General features: G+C 47.0%; 1 protein-coding gene across 1 annotated transcript in view; it reads right to left on the bottom strand.

The window, feature by feature from the left end:
* The window catches only part of PKD2L1 (polycystin 2 like 1, transient receptor potential cation channel), a 55771-nt gene extending 41361 nt beyond the window's left edge, over positions 1-14410 (bottom strand). Inside the window, 2 exon segments of the mRNA XM_082425422.1 lie at positions 13147-13222; positions 14104-14410. The gene's annotated coding sequence lies outside the window, so the exon portion shown is untranslated.
* Positions 14411-14825: the final 415 nt, after the last annotated feature.

Genomic DNA, 14825 nt, shown 5'->3' with positions numbered 1-14825 from the left:
AATGAAAGAAGCGGCTCCATTTAACTGCACACGTAATTTACTAAGTATTTACTGAGTACCTGCTGTGTGACCTTCTTGCATATCTGTTTGGGGATGTCCCAAGAAACCGAAACCCACCATCCTCATCTTCATGTTCGAAAAGCTTCAGTTCATACACCTGCAACTAATACAACACTGCAGATCAACTATACTCCAATATAAAATAAAATTAAAAAAAATAAAAGTTTCAGTTCATTCCAACTCTTCTTATGGTGCTGAATTTTAAAAACAGCTTTATTGAGATATAATTCACAGACCATACAGTTCACCCATTTAAAGTGTACAGCCAATGATTTTTAGCATCTACACAGACATGTACAACTATGGTGCTGATTTTAAAGGATAAACGTTTGAGTGCAAAGTTTGGAATTCAGTTCCTCTAATTTATGCTGTAAATGAGGGAGAGAGGACCCCAAACCCCAGAATAAATTCTCCACTCCCACCCTCTTGAGCAGAATCACAGAACAGAGTGAAAAGGTGCAATGGTGCTTTGCCTAAAATGTCCACCAGGTGGCAGCAGGCCCCTCACCCTGTCTCTTGTTAGTTTAAGTGCAGACAAAACCAGTTTGGAAGGCTATGTGCTCAGAGGGTCTCCAACCTAGGGACTGTTTCTCTCCCCTGCTCCTTTCTGTTACTTATTCTTTTCTTCTGGGTAACTCTAAAGGTTCTGGCCCTGCTAACCGGTCCTAACCCACAGGGATTTATCATTCTGGAGACACAGTAGCTTTCTGAGTTAATCTGGGTCTTTTGAGAAGCAGTAGCCACGACTGGATAAAGGTGCAAAGGTTTTTAGTGGGGGAAACACCTGCAAGTGAAAACAGGGAGTGAGCCTAGAAAGGCTGGGAGAGTTGTCAGACCAGAATGTAAGTCTGACCCCGAATGAAGGAGAAAGGGTAGGAAAGTTGGGTGGATTCCTGCAGTATAGGTAGTCTAAGAAAGGTTTGCCAGGACCTACAGGGAGCCAAAAGAAACCACCAGGAGAATTCTGTGTCTCCCAGGAAAGGGGCTGCCTTAATATCCCTGCTAAGCTCAATTATTGGCTGGGCTGCTCCTAGGAATTGCAAGTTCCCAGGCTGCACACCTAGAAGCGGCCCAGGTGGAGGCTCTTGGTCAACTACTCCACCAGTAGTTGGAGGTCTGTAAGGCCTGTTCTCATGGCCTCCACACCTTCCTTTGGAGAAGGAGTAGCCTCAGCCCTCAGGAGTCTCCACCAAGGGCCATCTGTGTTCCCCACCTCTGAGAGGGGCAATCCAATCCCCACCTCACACCTCTTGTGCTGACTTTACTCCCCACTTTCCAACCCCACCCCAGAGACCCGAGAACAGACTCCCATTCCCTGCATCTGACTCTCTACTCTCCTGGATGGATGAAGGCACATGCACCCTCCCAAGAAAGCCCTACTTTTTCCAGGCCCTGCCTTTGGCGCCTTCTTGCTTATAAGCCCTGAAAAGTGAAGGAGGTAATGGGATTAGCTGGGTGTTGGCTTCAGCCCTGACTCACAGGCCCAGGTACCAGCCTGCCCTGGCAGGAAGCGGTTGGCCAGCACCAGGCCCCATCCCTTTCCTGGAGTCCTGCTGTCTCGGGTGACCCTCCTCTGGCCCCAGAGTTGGCAGTATGGTTCTGGCCTCAGCCAAGGCCAAGTATATAACAGGGCAGACATAGCTTTGTCACATGGTCAAGAGGCCCAGGTAGCTCTTGGGGGTCAGGAGGAAGAAGTTGGCATTTGCCCATGGAAAGCAGAAGTTTGGTAAGAAGGGTGTTAGGAAAGAAGACTGCTGGGTGCTTGGCATGACAGGGACTGACTGAGTCAATAGCCTCTGAGGGTGCCCTGAGCGCTCTTGGGGCTGAGGGGACCGCTGTGCACGGAACTCTGGGTTTGGCGCCTCCCTCCCCCTGGCTGGTCCTCAGTTGAAGGACAAGCCTGGCAGGGATGGGATGAATACAGCTGGCTCTCTGGGCTGCTGCCTGAAAGGAGCACATGGGGAAACCAAGGATTCTGCAAGAGCATGTCTGGGCCAGATGACATTGCAAACCCAGAGTCCCCTAGGGAAATAGAAGGAAATAACTCTGGGCTTTAAAAGGGCATCCATCCAACCCCTGGCATGGGAGCAGCAGAGAAATAGCCTGGAAATCCACCCTGATTACATTATTTACACCTAGACATCAAAGGCAAAGCTGGGGGCAAGCGTGGGATTTTCCCTTTTCAGGTAGGGGTTGGGAGATGCAGGACCAGCACAACTCACTCCCACTCTCTGCTTAGCACGATCGTTCTGTGCTTGGCAAAGCACCACTTACTAGACAAATCTATGAAGTATCTACCACACACCCAGCAGATGTAGGAGATATATTACCACCACATCATCCTCCACCCCAATAGCCCCAGACTGGCACAGCTTTTCTGAGCCTTGTAAAAGAAGGTTAAATATGTCAATAAATATTAGTAGTTTGTCAGAGCACCTAGCCCAGTGCGCAGGAGTCGACACTTAAAAAAATGCTAAATGTGTTTGTCTCAGGCCCACCCTCTTCTTCTAATCAATTCTAGGGGCACTTCTGTTAGGAAGGGCCCCTCTCACTTTCCTGAACCCATACCCCACTTAATATGTACGGTATGTTTACAGTCTGCCATCAACAGATACGATCCTGCCTGGTTAGCTCTTGTGCTTTGTCCTGTTTCTCTTGGAAAGCTGCGAGCTCCCCAGGGGCAGGACCAGAACGCTGGCTCCATTCTCCACCCCTGTCCCCTTCAGAACAGAGAATTGACCTTCCACTGGGCACTGCGAAGCCTCAGTCAACACTCAATCCCCAGGTGGATACACTGGCTCCGAGGATGGAATTGGCCCAGAGGGAGAGCAGCAGACTCTTGGCTGGGAGAGGCTGGGGGTAGGGGGGCACAGAGGGAAGCTTGGCTCCGAATACAGCCAGCTGCCCTCTGGACCTTGCAGCCCTGCTGTGCCCAGCTCAGCTGCTGTGTCAGTGCAAAGCAGGGTGACATCAGCTGTGGAAGAGGTTACTGTCAGGCAAAGGGAAGGGCAGGGGAGAGCAGGCTGTCTGTGCTCCCTGGGTGCATGAGGCTACAGGCTGGATCAGCTGGGGAAAGGGTACCTTGTGTGGGGTGGGTACGGACAGGGGCCTGCAGGGAGCAGCAAGGGGGGAGGGAGAGGGAGGAGAGAAGCCAAAGAGAGGGGGCGAAGGGCATGGAATGGCTAAGGCCCCGAACCTTCCACCTATAGGACAGAGGGAACACTGGTTTGGAATTGTGGAAGACAGTGAGACTCCTTTAGGGCACTTAGCCACTGTACGAAGCAAATGGGGGCACACCTCTCTCTGACCACAAAAGCAAGGCTGGGGCAAACCCCTCTCCTCCCCATTCAGCTCAGAACAGAGTCAGGGCAAGAAAGACTTTCATTTCAGCTCATGTATTTGTTATTGGAGGCCCTGGGCCTGTATGTGCCTGTCCTCTCTGCTGCCCACCATAGATGAAATGCTCAGGTGTGGGATGCCTTCCCGGGCTGGGGGAAGATCCCCTGCGGAAGGTCAGGTCACCACAGAAATCGCCAGGCCTGGCCCTGGTCCCGTGATCTCTGTCCCCAGGTCTCACCTACCCGGGGTGTCAGTGAAATCTCTGGTCCTGGACCCTGGTCCTAAGACCTTGGTCCCCAGGTCTCGCCTGCCCAGATTGTCAGTCCCTGGCTCACACACTCTGCCCAGAGACATGAACTGTTCCCAGTAGCACTCACTCTGATCTGCAGACATAGCCCCAGCTCCCAGAGACAGGTAGTAATTACTTGGTAGAGGCCCCTCCCCCGGCACTCACAGCTGCATATGCAAGTATGTGCGTACACAAAGGCATGCGCGCCCACGCACACGTGCGCGTGCCCACACACACACACACACACACACACACACACACACACTGCTGTTCTGTGCCTGACGGGCAGAATCTGGGGGAGAAGGGCTGCAGAGAGGTAGGTCACAGCTCCAGGGATGGTACAGATACACAGACGTGTGGTCATACAGGGAGCTGGCTGGACTAGTGCACCGGCCTTTCCTCAACCAGGGTCACACAGCACAAGACCTCGCACCATCTCTCTGGCCTGGGGCCCTGGAGGAGCATGTTCCAGGTCCTAGTCAGCAGAGGGTCAGTTCTGAGTCTCTCTCCCTCTTCTAAGCCTCTAAACTTGTCCTAGAACTGCCCTTCTCCACATCATCCATCCCAGTGGCCCCTTGAGGCTTAGCACTGCCATCTCCTCTAGGAAGTCTTCCCTGATTCTCCCATGCTGGTCTGGCGTGTGCCTCTCCTCTGGAGTCCATAGCACCCTGTGCTAAACTCCATCAGCCAGTTACAAGGATCTCCTCCACTATGGTGAACTGCCCAAGGGCAGGACCTCCTTATGACCTCAGCACTTACCACTGTGCCTGGGACCACGTGGCACTCCACATTCACTGAATGAGGGAACCAATATATTTATGGGGGTGTGGGGGCCCCATCCCTTGTTTCACTTGATCTCCCCCAGAAGCCAGTGGGTACCCAGAAGGCAGAGCAGCCTGGTCCCCACTCCTCCGGGCAGGAGGAAGGGAGTCCACTGATGCTAGCTCTCCTGGCTGTCTGCTGCCTGTGACTCAGCTTGGACCATGAGACAGGGAAGAGCCCACAGCCCAGGAGGCTCCTGCCCCTTCTCTCTGCACAGAGGACAGGTTGGGGCAAACCCCGGGCCAGATGTGGGCATTGGCTTCCATCCCTCCTCCACATTGACAGATCCCATGGGAAAGCCTGAGGTCACGGTTGTGAGGACAGTTTATACAGCTCTGGCCTCTTGCCCTGATGTCACAATGCCATGGGCAGTGTGGATGGCATTGTGGGGCAAGTTCGGGCATACCCTGTCTCAGTGTGCTTGTTTGTCCTGAGATCCCCTCAGGATCTGAGGGGCTGAAGCGACAGTGGCTGGGAGAAAGCTTGGGTACTCGTTAGTCATGGGGGAAGAGATGGGCCAAGTTTCTGGCATCACTGAGTAGGACCTTAGGTGAAGGGAATGTATTATCTTTACTTATGTACATCCAAGGTTTGGCTTAGATCTGCGTAAAAGAGCGAGGAAGGAGGGGGTAAGGAAGGACAGACCGGGGGGAGTTGGGGCAGGAGACAGGCCTGATGTCCCTGAGCACCTATGAGGCTCACAGCTGGTCCTTCTGTAAGCCTGACCTCCCCAGGCTCAGACCTTATAGATGTTGCTGGCCTCTCCTTACAGAGATCGTGGAGGGCAAAAGGAAGGGACTGTCAAGTGGGCTGGACTGTCCAGGTTGCATGAAGATCTGTGAACATATTTCTCCTCCAGCCCCGTTTGACATCTGACTGGGGACAGTCACAGATCCTCAAGGGAGGTGTTACCCAAGCACCCGGCCCCACCACTAAGCTGCAATTCCATCTTCCTCTTTCCTTCTGCAGCCTAATGTGCCATGATCCCAGGCATGTGTCCCCAAGCTCCCTCTCCCTGAACAAGGAGAGGGAAAAGGGAGGCCCAAACTGTGTCCAGTGCTGGGGCCTATCCATGTCATAAGCAGGTGTTCACGAGAATCACGAGATTTCTTGGGATAAAGGTCACACACGTGCAGAAAGCCTATCACAGGGCCCTCATCCTTTCCCCAAACCCCTGGGAGACCAGAGCTAGATATTTATTGACCTCCCACCTACGAGGGAAGTATATGATAATTTAAGTCTGCTTGTCCGCATTTCACAGACAAGAAACTGAGGGACAGCATTAAAAGAGCAAGTCAGAGATGAAGCTGGGACTAGAGTTGGACGAGAAAGGAACAGGCTCTGGAATCTTGCTATTTTCCATACTCCTAAGTGTCAGCTTATTTGCCCAGCAGAGTCGTCTACTGTGTCACCCCCTTGCCTACTGCGCACAGGGAAAGAAACTGAAACCTACAAGGGTAGGATGTGGTTGGCCACAAAGCAATGCAGAGCCAGTATCATAATGCCTGGGCTGCCAGAGTCTTCAGAACAGGGACTCTGGAGGCTTCAACCTGAGTCCAGGAAGCAGACAGACACTAGTAAACTGTCAGAATGACCAGCATGCAGAGTGTGCCCCTACATTTCAAAACCCTTGCCCCGGCCACGTCAGAGTCAACAGAGGGACTGTCTTGACAGACATGGCAGCTGATGTTGCAGCCAAGAGTGACTCAACCACGGGAGGTGAAAAAGGGAGAAGCAACTTTGCCTCAAAAGTCTGCTTCTTCCTGAAAGCCCGGGAAAGCTCCGGGAGTGGGCCACCCTCCCTACCCACACACCTGGAGGACTCCTCTTCCCGGCAGATCATGGCTTCCCAGGGAAGCCTACCGCACTTTCGCTGGGCTGCTTAGAGTGGGACGCCCAAAGCCATGCTTGGAGCAGCAAGGTCATTAAAGAGAGGCCTTCACACGAGGGGAGGGGCTGATGCCATGCTGATAAGCGCCTCTATATCCCAGAGGCAGCTCTCTCTCTCTCTCTTTTTCCTCTCTCTTGACAGTGACCTGCTTGCCTGCTTGGGGTCATGTCCTTTCTTTGTGGGTGGGAGGAAATTTTGACAGGACAATCAACATCTTTGCCCTTCCAGCAGTGGGAAGAGGTAGAAAAGTCCTCTGAATTGACCTCCCTTTTCTCAGGTGTCCCTGTGAGCCAGAGGTCAGGTATATGCAACAGCACAAGTACTGGGGATATTTCAGCTGCCGGACTCTGATGGGAAAAAAAATGAAATAAGAGCTAGGGCACAGAAATCCTCAGAAACCACCTCACCCCTAGCAGAGGTCAGGAAGGGATGAGAGGCCAGGTGAAGAGACTCAGTCCCTCTGGCAAGCTCTGCCTGCAGGCTGTTCCCTGCAACTACCTGCAGCCTAGAAATCAGCCTCACCAATGGAGATTCTGTCTACTCTGGGTCCAGCCCAGGAACATACAGGACAGCAAGTCTGAGTACATATTTGTGTCCCAAAGAGGAGCCAGAAAAGTCATAGCTAAGTGGGAATTCAGCCCAGAAATAGGCACAAATGTTGAAGCAGGGGACTATTAGGGCCAGCGGACAGCAATTACAAAAAAAAGAAAAAAGATGTGAGCTTTGGGTTCCTCTTGAGCACAGACCATGCCCAGAATCTCCAAAGTTCCTGCATTTCATAGAACCATTTACTCTAAATTCCTTTATTCTTTTTTTTTCCTGCATTCAACATTATATATCTGTTTATTTTTTTAATTAACTCTCCCACCAGAATATAAACTCCATGAAGACAAGAACATGGAGCTTTTTCACCAGTGTCCCTATCTCCCAGAACAGTGCCTGCTCTAGAGTAGAGGCTCAATGAATATTTATTGCACTTTAAATGAATGAATAAAAAAATGAATGAAGCAAATTTTCGGACTCCCTTTCCTGGGTTCTACGCTTGTTCCCAACCCTTCCTACTTCAGTTGAGATAAAATTACCATATAATAAACTATGCAGATCATAAGTACTCTGTTTGATGAATACTGACGATTGTATATAATCAAGTAACCAGCTCCACAAACAAGATATAGAACATTTCAATCACCAAAATCTTCCCTTGGGCCACTTTCCAAGTCAAATCCCCCTATCCTGGGCAACCACACTCTAACTTCTCATACTACACATTAGTTTTTCCTGTTACCAGATTTCATATAAAGGAAATCAGTCAGTATATACTTTCGGTGTCTAGCTTTTGGTTAGCATGTTTTTTAGAATCATCCACGTGGTTGCACGTGTTTGTAGTTCATTCTTTCCACAAATTGTTTATCCATTCTCCTCTTGCCAAACTTTGGGGTTGTTTCCCATTTGAGGCTATAATGAATGAAGCTATAATGAATTTCCTTGTACAAGTCTTTTGGTGGACATATGTTTTCATTTCACTTGAGGACAGTCCTAGGAGTGGAATTACTGGATCTTAGGATGGATGAATGTTCAACATTTTAGGAAACTGCCAAACTGTTTCCAAAGTAGTTGTACTGTTTCATGCCTCCACCAACAATGTTTGAGGGTTTCAGTGATTCCCCATGGTCACCAACATTTAGTGTTCTCAGTCCTTATCACTTAGCCATTCTAGTGTTAGTGGTATCTCATTATAGTTTTAAAAAATAGCTTTACTGAGAAACAGTTTACATGCCATACGATTTATCCATTTAAATTGTACAACTCAGTGGTTTTTAATATATTCACAAAGTTGTACGTCCAATACCACAATCAATTTCAGAACATGTTTGTTACCCCGAAAAGAAACCCTGCACTCCTTAGCCATCACCCCCACCCCAACACACACAACCTCCCCATTGCCCCCTCCAAGCCTTAGGCAACCACTAACCTACTTTCTGTTTCTATAGATTTCGCTATTCTGGACAGTTAATGTAAGTGGGGTCATACATATACGGTTCTTTGTTGAGTGGTTTCTTTCACTTAGCATGATATTGTCAAGGTTCATTCACGTCGTGGTATGTACCAGTACTGCATTCTTTTTTTACTGCTGAATAACATTCCTCTGTAAAAATATTCTACATCTAATTTATCCATTAGTCAGTTCATGGACATTTTAGGTTGCTTCCACTTTGGGGCTATTATGAATAAAGCTGCTATGAATATTTGTGTACCAGTTTTTGTGCGGACATATGTTTTCATTTCTCTTGGGGATATACCTGGGAGTGAAATTGCTGGATCAGATGGCAGCTCCATGTTTAACCTTCTGAGGAGCTGCCAAACTGTTTTCAAAAGAGGCTGCACCATTTTCCATTCCCAGCAGCAGGATTTCAATTTCTCCATATCCTCACCAATACTTTTTATTTGTGGTATTGAATATAGCCATCCTAATGGGTATGAAGTATCTCATTTTGGTTTTGACTTGCATTTCCCTGATGGTTAACAATGTTGAGCATCTTTTCATGTGCTGATAGGTCCTTTGTGAATCTTCTTTGAAGAAATATCTATTCAATTTTTAATTGGGTTAGTTGTCTTTTTATTATCGAGTTGTTAGAGTTATTTGTATGTTCTAGATATGAGTTCCTTATCCAACATATGATACGCAAACATTTTCTCCCATTCTGTGAGTTGTCTTTTCACTTTCTTGATAATATCCTCTGAAGCACAAAAGGTTTAATTTTGATGAAGTCCCACTTATCTATTTTTTCCTTTGTTGCCTATGCTTTGGGTGTCATATCTAAGACTAGTGCTTTTCAGTAATTTTTCATGTGCTTATTGGCCATTTTTATGCCTTCTTTTGTGAAACGTTATGCTTAAATCTTTTGCCATTTTTGAGTTGTTTATCTTTTTATGTACTGTAGTATATGTTCCCATTCCCTGTCCTGTCTATTTGTTTTCTTTCTTTTTTTTTTTAAATAAATTTATTTATTTATTTTTGTCTGCGTTGGGTCTTCGTTGCGGTGCGGGGGCTTCTCATTGCAGTGGCTTCTCTTGTTGTGGAGCACAGGCTCTAGGTGCGTGGGCTTCAGTAGTTGTGGCTCGCGGGCCGGAGAGCGCAGGCTCAGTAGTTGTGGCGCACGGGCTTAGTTGCTCCGCAGCCTGTGGGATCTTCCCGGACCAGGGCTCGAACCCGTGTCCCCTGCATTGGCAGGCGGATTGTTAACCATTGTGCCACCAGGGGAGGGGAGCCCTCTATTTGTTTTCTTAATAGTTCCCTTTGGTATCAGAAAATGTTAACTTTCCTTTTTAAAAATTATTTATTTATTTTGGCTGTGCCGGGTCTTAGTTGCGGCATGCAAACTCTTAGTTGCATGAAAATGTTAAATTTCATGAGTCTAATTTATCCATTTCCCCCTCTATGTTTACTGCTTTTTGTGTCCTGTCCAAACAACCTCTGCCTACCTCAAGGTCACAAAGATATTTTCCTCTATTTTATATATTGGGTTGGCCAAAGAGTTTGTTTGGTTTTTTCTGTAAGATGGCTCTAGTAGCACTTAGTTGCCTTTAACGTCATTTGAAACAATTTTGTTAGATTGTATTGTGACAGCTGTCATATCAGCGTGCATTTAAAAAAAAACTTATCAAAATTGGTGAATTTTTGTGTAGCCACTTTAATATTGAAGATGGAAGAAAAAAAGCAACATTTTTGGCATATTATGCTTTCTTACTTCAAGAAAGGTAAAAACGCAACTGAAACGCAGAAGAAAAAGATTTGTGCAGTGTATGGAGAAGGTGCTGTGACTGATCGAACATGTCAAAGTGGTTTGTGAAGTTTCGTGCTGGAGACTTCTCTCTGGACGATGCTCCACGGTCAGGTAGACCAGTTGATAGCGATCAAATTGAGACATTAATTGAGAACAATCAACGTTATACCACGCAGGAGATAGCCGACAAACTCAAAATATCCAAATCAAGCGTTGAAAATCATTTGCACCAGCTTGGTTATGTTAATGGCTTTGATGTTTAGGTTCCACATAAGTTAAGCAGAAAAAAACCTTCTTGACCGTATTTCTGCATGCGATTCTCTACTGAAACATAATGAAAACATTCCGTTTTTAAAACAAATTGTGACGGGCGATGAAAAGTGGATACTGTACAATAATGTGGAAAGGAAGAGATCGTGGGGCAAGCGAAATGAACCACCACCAACCACACCAAAGGCCAGTCTTCATCCAAAGAAGTTGATGTTGTGTATATGGTGAGATTGGAAGGAAGTCCTCTATTATGAGCTCCTTCCGGAAAACCAAATGATTAATTCCAACAAGTACTGCTCCCAATTAGACCAACTGAAAGTGGCCCTCGATGAAAAGCGTCCAGAGTTAGTCAAGAGAAAACACATAATCTTCCATCAGGATAACGCAAGACCGCATGTTTCTTTGATGACCAGGCAAAAACTGTTACAGCTTGGGTGGGAAGTTCTGATTCATCTGCCGTATTCACCAGACTTTGCACCTTTGGATTTCCATTTATTTCAGTCTTCACAAAATTCTCTTAATGGAAAAAATTTCAATTCCCTTCAAGACTGTAAAAGGCACCTGGAACAGTTCTTTGCTCAAAAAGACAAAAAGTTTTAGGAAGATGGAATTATGAAGTTGCCTGGAAAATGGCAGAAGGTAGTGGAACAAAACGGTGAATATGTTGTTTGATAAAGTTCTCGGTGAAAATGAAAAATGTGCCTTTTATTTTTACTTAAAAGCCGAAGGAACTCTCTGGCCAACCCAATAGAAACTTTATGGTTGTGGGTTTTACATTTAGCTCTATGACCCCTCTCAAATTAATTTTTGTGTGTGGAGTGAGCTAGAGGTTGAGGTTCATTTATTTTATATGGATATCCAGTTGCCCCAGCAATACTTGTTAAAGAGACTTTCCCCTCCACACTGTATTGACCTGGGACCGTTGTAAAAAGTCAGTTAACCATATATGTGTTGGTGGATTTCAAAATTTCTAATTTATTTCATTGATCTATTTGTCTCTACTTTTTCTAACTCCACACTCCCTTGAATACTCTAGCCTTATAGTAAGTCCTAATTAAGATAGTTTAATTCCTCCAACTTAATTCCTCCAAGATTGTTTTTGGCTACTCTAGACCCTTTTTGCATTTCCACTTAAATTTTAGAATCAGCTTGTCTATTTCCTCAAAGAAATCTGTTGGATTTTTATAGGGATTAAATTAATCTATAGATCAACATTGAGTCTAACCATCTATGAACACAGTATGTCTCAATTTCTATTTTGTCTCCATTTCTTTAAGAATTTTTAAGTTTCTCTCAGCAACGTTTTGTCATTTTCAGTGTAGCTATCCCACAAATATTTAGTTAGATTTATCCTTTGTATGTGATATTTTTGATGCTATTGTACACAGTATATTTCAATTTTCATTCTCCAATTGTTTTTAAATAGTATATAGGATGGAATAATTTTTTATATTGACTTTCTATCCTTGACCTTTCTAAAGTCACTTACCGATTTGGGCTTTTTGTGTGTGTGTATTCCATACATTTTTCATACACAAGTTACATCTTCTGCAAATAATAACAGTTTTACTTTTTTTTCCCCTATCTTTATGCTTTTTATTTCTTTTTCTTGCCCATTATGCTAGCTAGGATTTCTAGTACAATGTTGAATAGAAGTGGTAAGAGATTACATGCTTGCCTGTTCCCCTATTTTAGGGGAATAATTTTTGAATATTTCACCATTAAGTATAATATTAGCTGCAGCCTTTTTGTAGATGTTCTTGGCCTATAAGACCAGATCCAGGAACACTTGAGAAGGGCTGAAGAAGAGAGAGACTGTTATCTGTGACTTCTTGCTAATGACATCTTATTTACCTAAGAGAGCTAAACAGGGTCTGTTTCTTCTTCATCTCTTGAGTTGAAGAATCAAAACAAAGTTCAGAAACTGCCATGATACCCTGTGCCCCTTTTCGCAGAGCAAGATTTATAGGTCCAATTTCCATCTCCCAAGCATACTTTATACTTTCCTATTATATGCTAAAATATCTATCATCTTAATCAATGTATAAATGCAATTGGATACAGATATTGATCACATACTTATTTATAACTTCTAATTTGCCATTGACCTAATACTTCTTGATATCAAAGCTCATGCTGGGACTTCCCTGGTGGTCCAGTGGTTAAGACTCTGAGTTTCCAGTGCAGGGGGTGCGGGTTCAATCCCTGGTCAGGGAACTAAGATCCCACATGCCAAGCGGCACGGCCAAAAAATTAAAAAAAAAAAAAAAGTTAAAGCTCATGCTTTTCCCATAATATTACTCCTACCACACAGCCATGTTTTATGGGCTGCGGCAAGCTACTGAGGGTTTTAAAGTAATGGGTGACACACTCATAGCCATGTGATATGCCCCAGATGAACTTCAGGGAGGAAGCCCAAGCTAGGGAACCATTCACCTTTCTATCATAGTTATCAACAGTGAGATGGGCTCCCCCAAACTCTCTCCTTATCCGGACCTTCCTTAGACTCCCAAAGGTTCCCTCTTTGGGACAAGGGTAGCATCTTGTCTTCAGAGAGGAATAAAATATTCCTGTTCTCCATTTTTGTCTTGGCAGGCCTCCCATTCCTTTCTCTGGCAGAAAAATGAATGACCTACCACTTGGCTTACATAATAATGCCAGCATTAAGTGATAACAGTAGTAATACCTACCTGAGTCTAAGTGAGGAGGAGGGCAGTTTCCAGGGAACTCTGATTTTTCATCTTGTTCTCTGCTGAAGTCCAGGGTCTGGAGGAAACAGGCAGTTAAAGAGAAAGAAAGCTGGTCTCAACGGTAGAGCCACCTTTGGCCACAATTGAGGGTACACCCCCGAAGAAACCCTGAATCTTCTCCCTTGAAGGATAACCCCGTAGATGGCAGAGGAATTAAGCAAACTAGACATTGCAGGGAGAGCCTGGAGAGGAGCAGCATGTGCTTAGACTTCTCTCCCACACACCTGCTGAGGGCTTCTGAGCCGTGACGAGATAGCTGTCCATATCTGAAGACATCTAATCTCATTCAAAACTTTTGTACTAGACAGGGAGCCAGGACTGGAACAGAGGTGGATGGTGATGCGCCAGGGAGCTGGCCTGACCCCAAGACCAGTGGCCCACTAGGGAGCTCCTTAGTCCTCCTCCCAGGCACCCGGGTGCCTCTCTTCCTGAGAAGCTAGTGGTTGGCACAAAACTCCTCACTTTCTCCTCTTCCCAGAGGAAGGATCCTGGGATAGTATTTGGGGAGGCAGGGGTGTGGCAGAGGCTGGGAGAATGCACAGCCTGCCTGGTTCCCAGCTTACTCCCATGGTAAGGCTCCCACAGGCCCAGAAAAGACAGGGCCATGAGGGACAAATGAAGTCAGAACATGTCAGGGACCAAAGATTCTGAGCAGGGATTACGACCTTGGGCTCCATCATCACATTTCTGGGCTCAGCTCCTAGCTCCATCATTTACTGGCTGCTGTGACCATAGACAAGTTATTTAATCTCTCCATAGCTCAGTTTTCTCATCTTTAAAAGGGAATAAAGGACTACCCACCTCACAGGGTCACAAGTAAGGATTAAATGAAATGATTCTTGTGGATTGTCTTGCAGTAACAATTCACTGCACGTTAGCTATTCTTGTTCCACTTACAAGTACTTTCTCTTGCTTCTGAGTGAAAGCATATGTCTGGTGCTTCCTGCCTTTCCCCATGAAGGCAATTCCAGAACTACAACCCGACAATCTGAAGAATCTCCAAAACATCCCGCACACGTTCTGGAGGCGTGGGCACAGGGATGGGACAGCTCACTGGTGCCTGGCGGTGAACGTCCCCTGCTGGGCGTGCCCAGTGGCTGAACCTGCGCACGTGCAGGTTTACACATCAGTGCATCTATGCGTGCGCGAGGCTGGAGACCCGCGAGTTCAGCAGTCCGGGGTTAGCGCTGCGCCGCTGGTAGGCGGGGCAGAGCCATTGTTCCGCCGCGGACCGACCGCTCCCCCCACCCCCTGAGCGCTCGCCACGGAGAGAGGCGGGGCTTCGCTGGGCCCGCAGCCCGCGACCCCGGGCTTGAAAGCAAGTCTCCCCTCCTACGCGTCTCGGCGAGCGGGAAGGCGGGGGTGCAGTTGTGTGTAGTGGTCGCCCGTGTGGCTTCCCCACTCCTCCCCGGGAAACTTCCCCAGTGCCCATCCATTCGCGAAGTGCCCGGGGCCAGTCCTGGGCTGGCACCCACACCCCGTTCCCCAGTTCCCCGATCAGGTCTTCTCCCTCTTCCAGAGAGGACCCTTCCGAGCGCCTCCGAAGCGGCGGGGTGCCGGGCATAGGCCCAGCGGCCGGTGGAAGAGAAGCCTAGAAGGAGAAAGGGAGGGGAGGGGGA

This window comes from Balaenoptera physalus (genome assembly GCF_965194825.1).
Source record: "Balaenoptera physalus genome assembly, chromosome: 14".
In the NCBI taxonomy this organism is placed as follows: Eukaryota; Metazoa; Chordata; class Mammalia; order Artiodactyla; family Balaenopteridae; genus Balaenoptera; species Balaenoptera physalus.
Note: the sequence above shows the minus strand (reverse complement) of the source record. Positions and strands in the feature narration are given on the sequence as shown.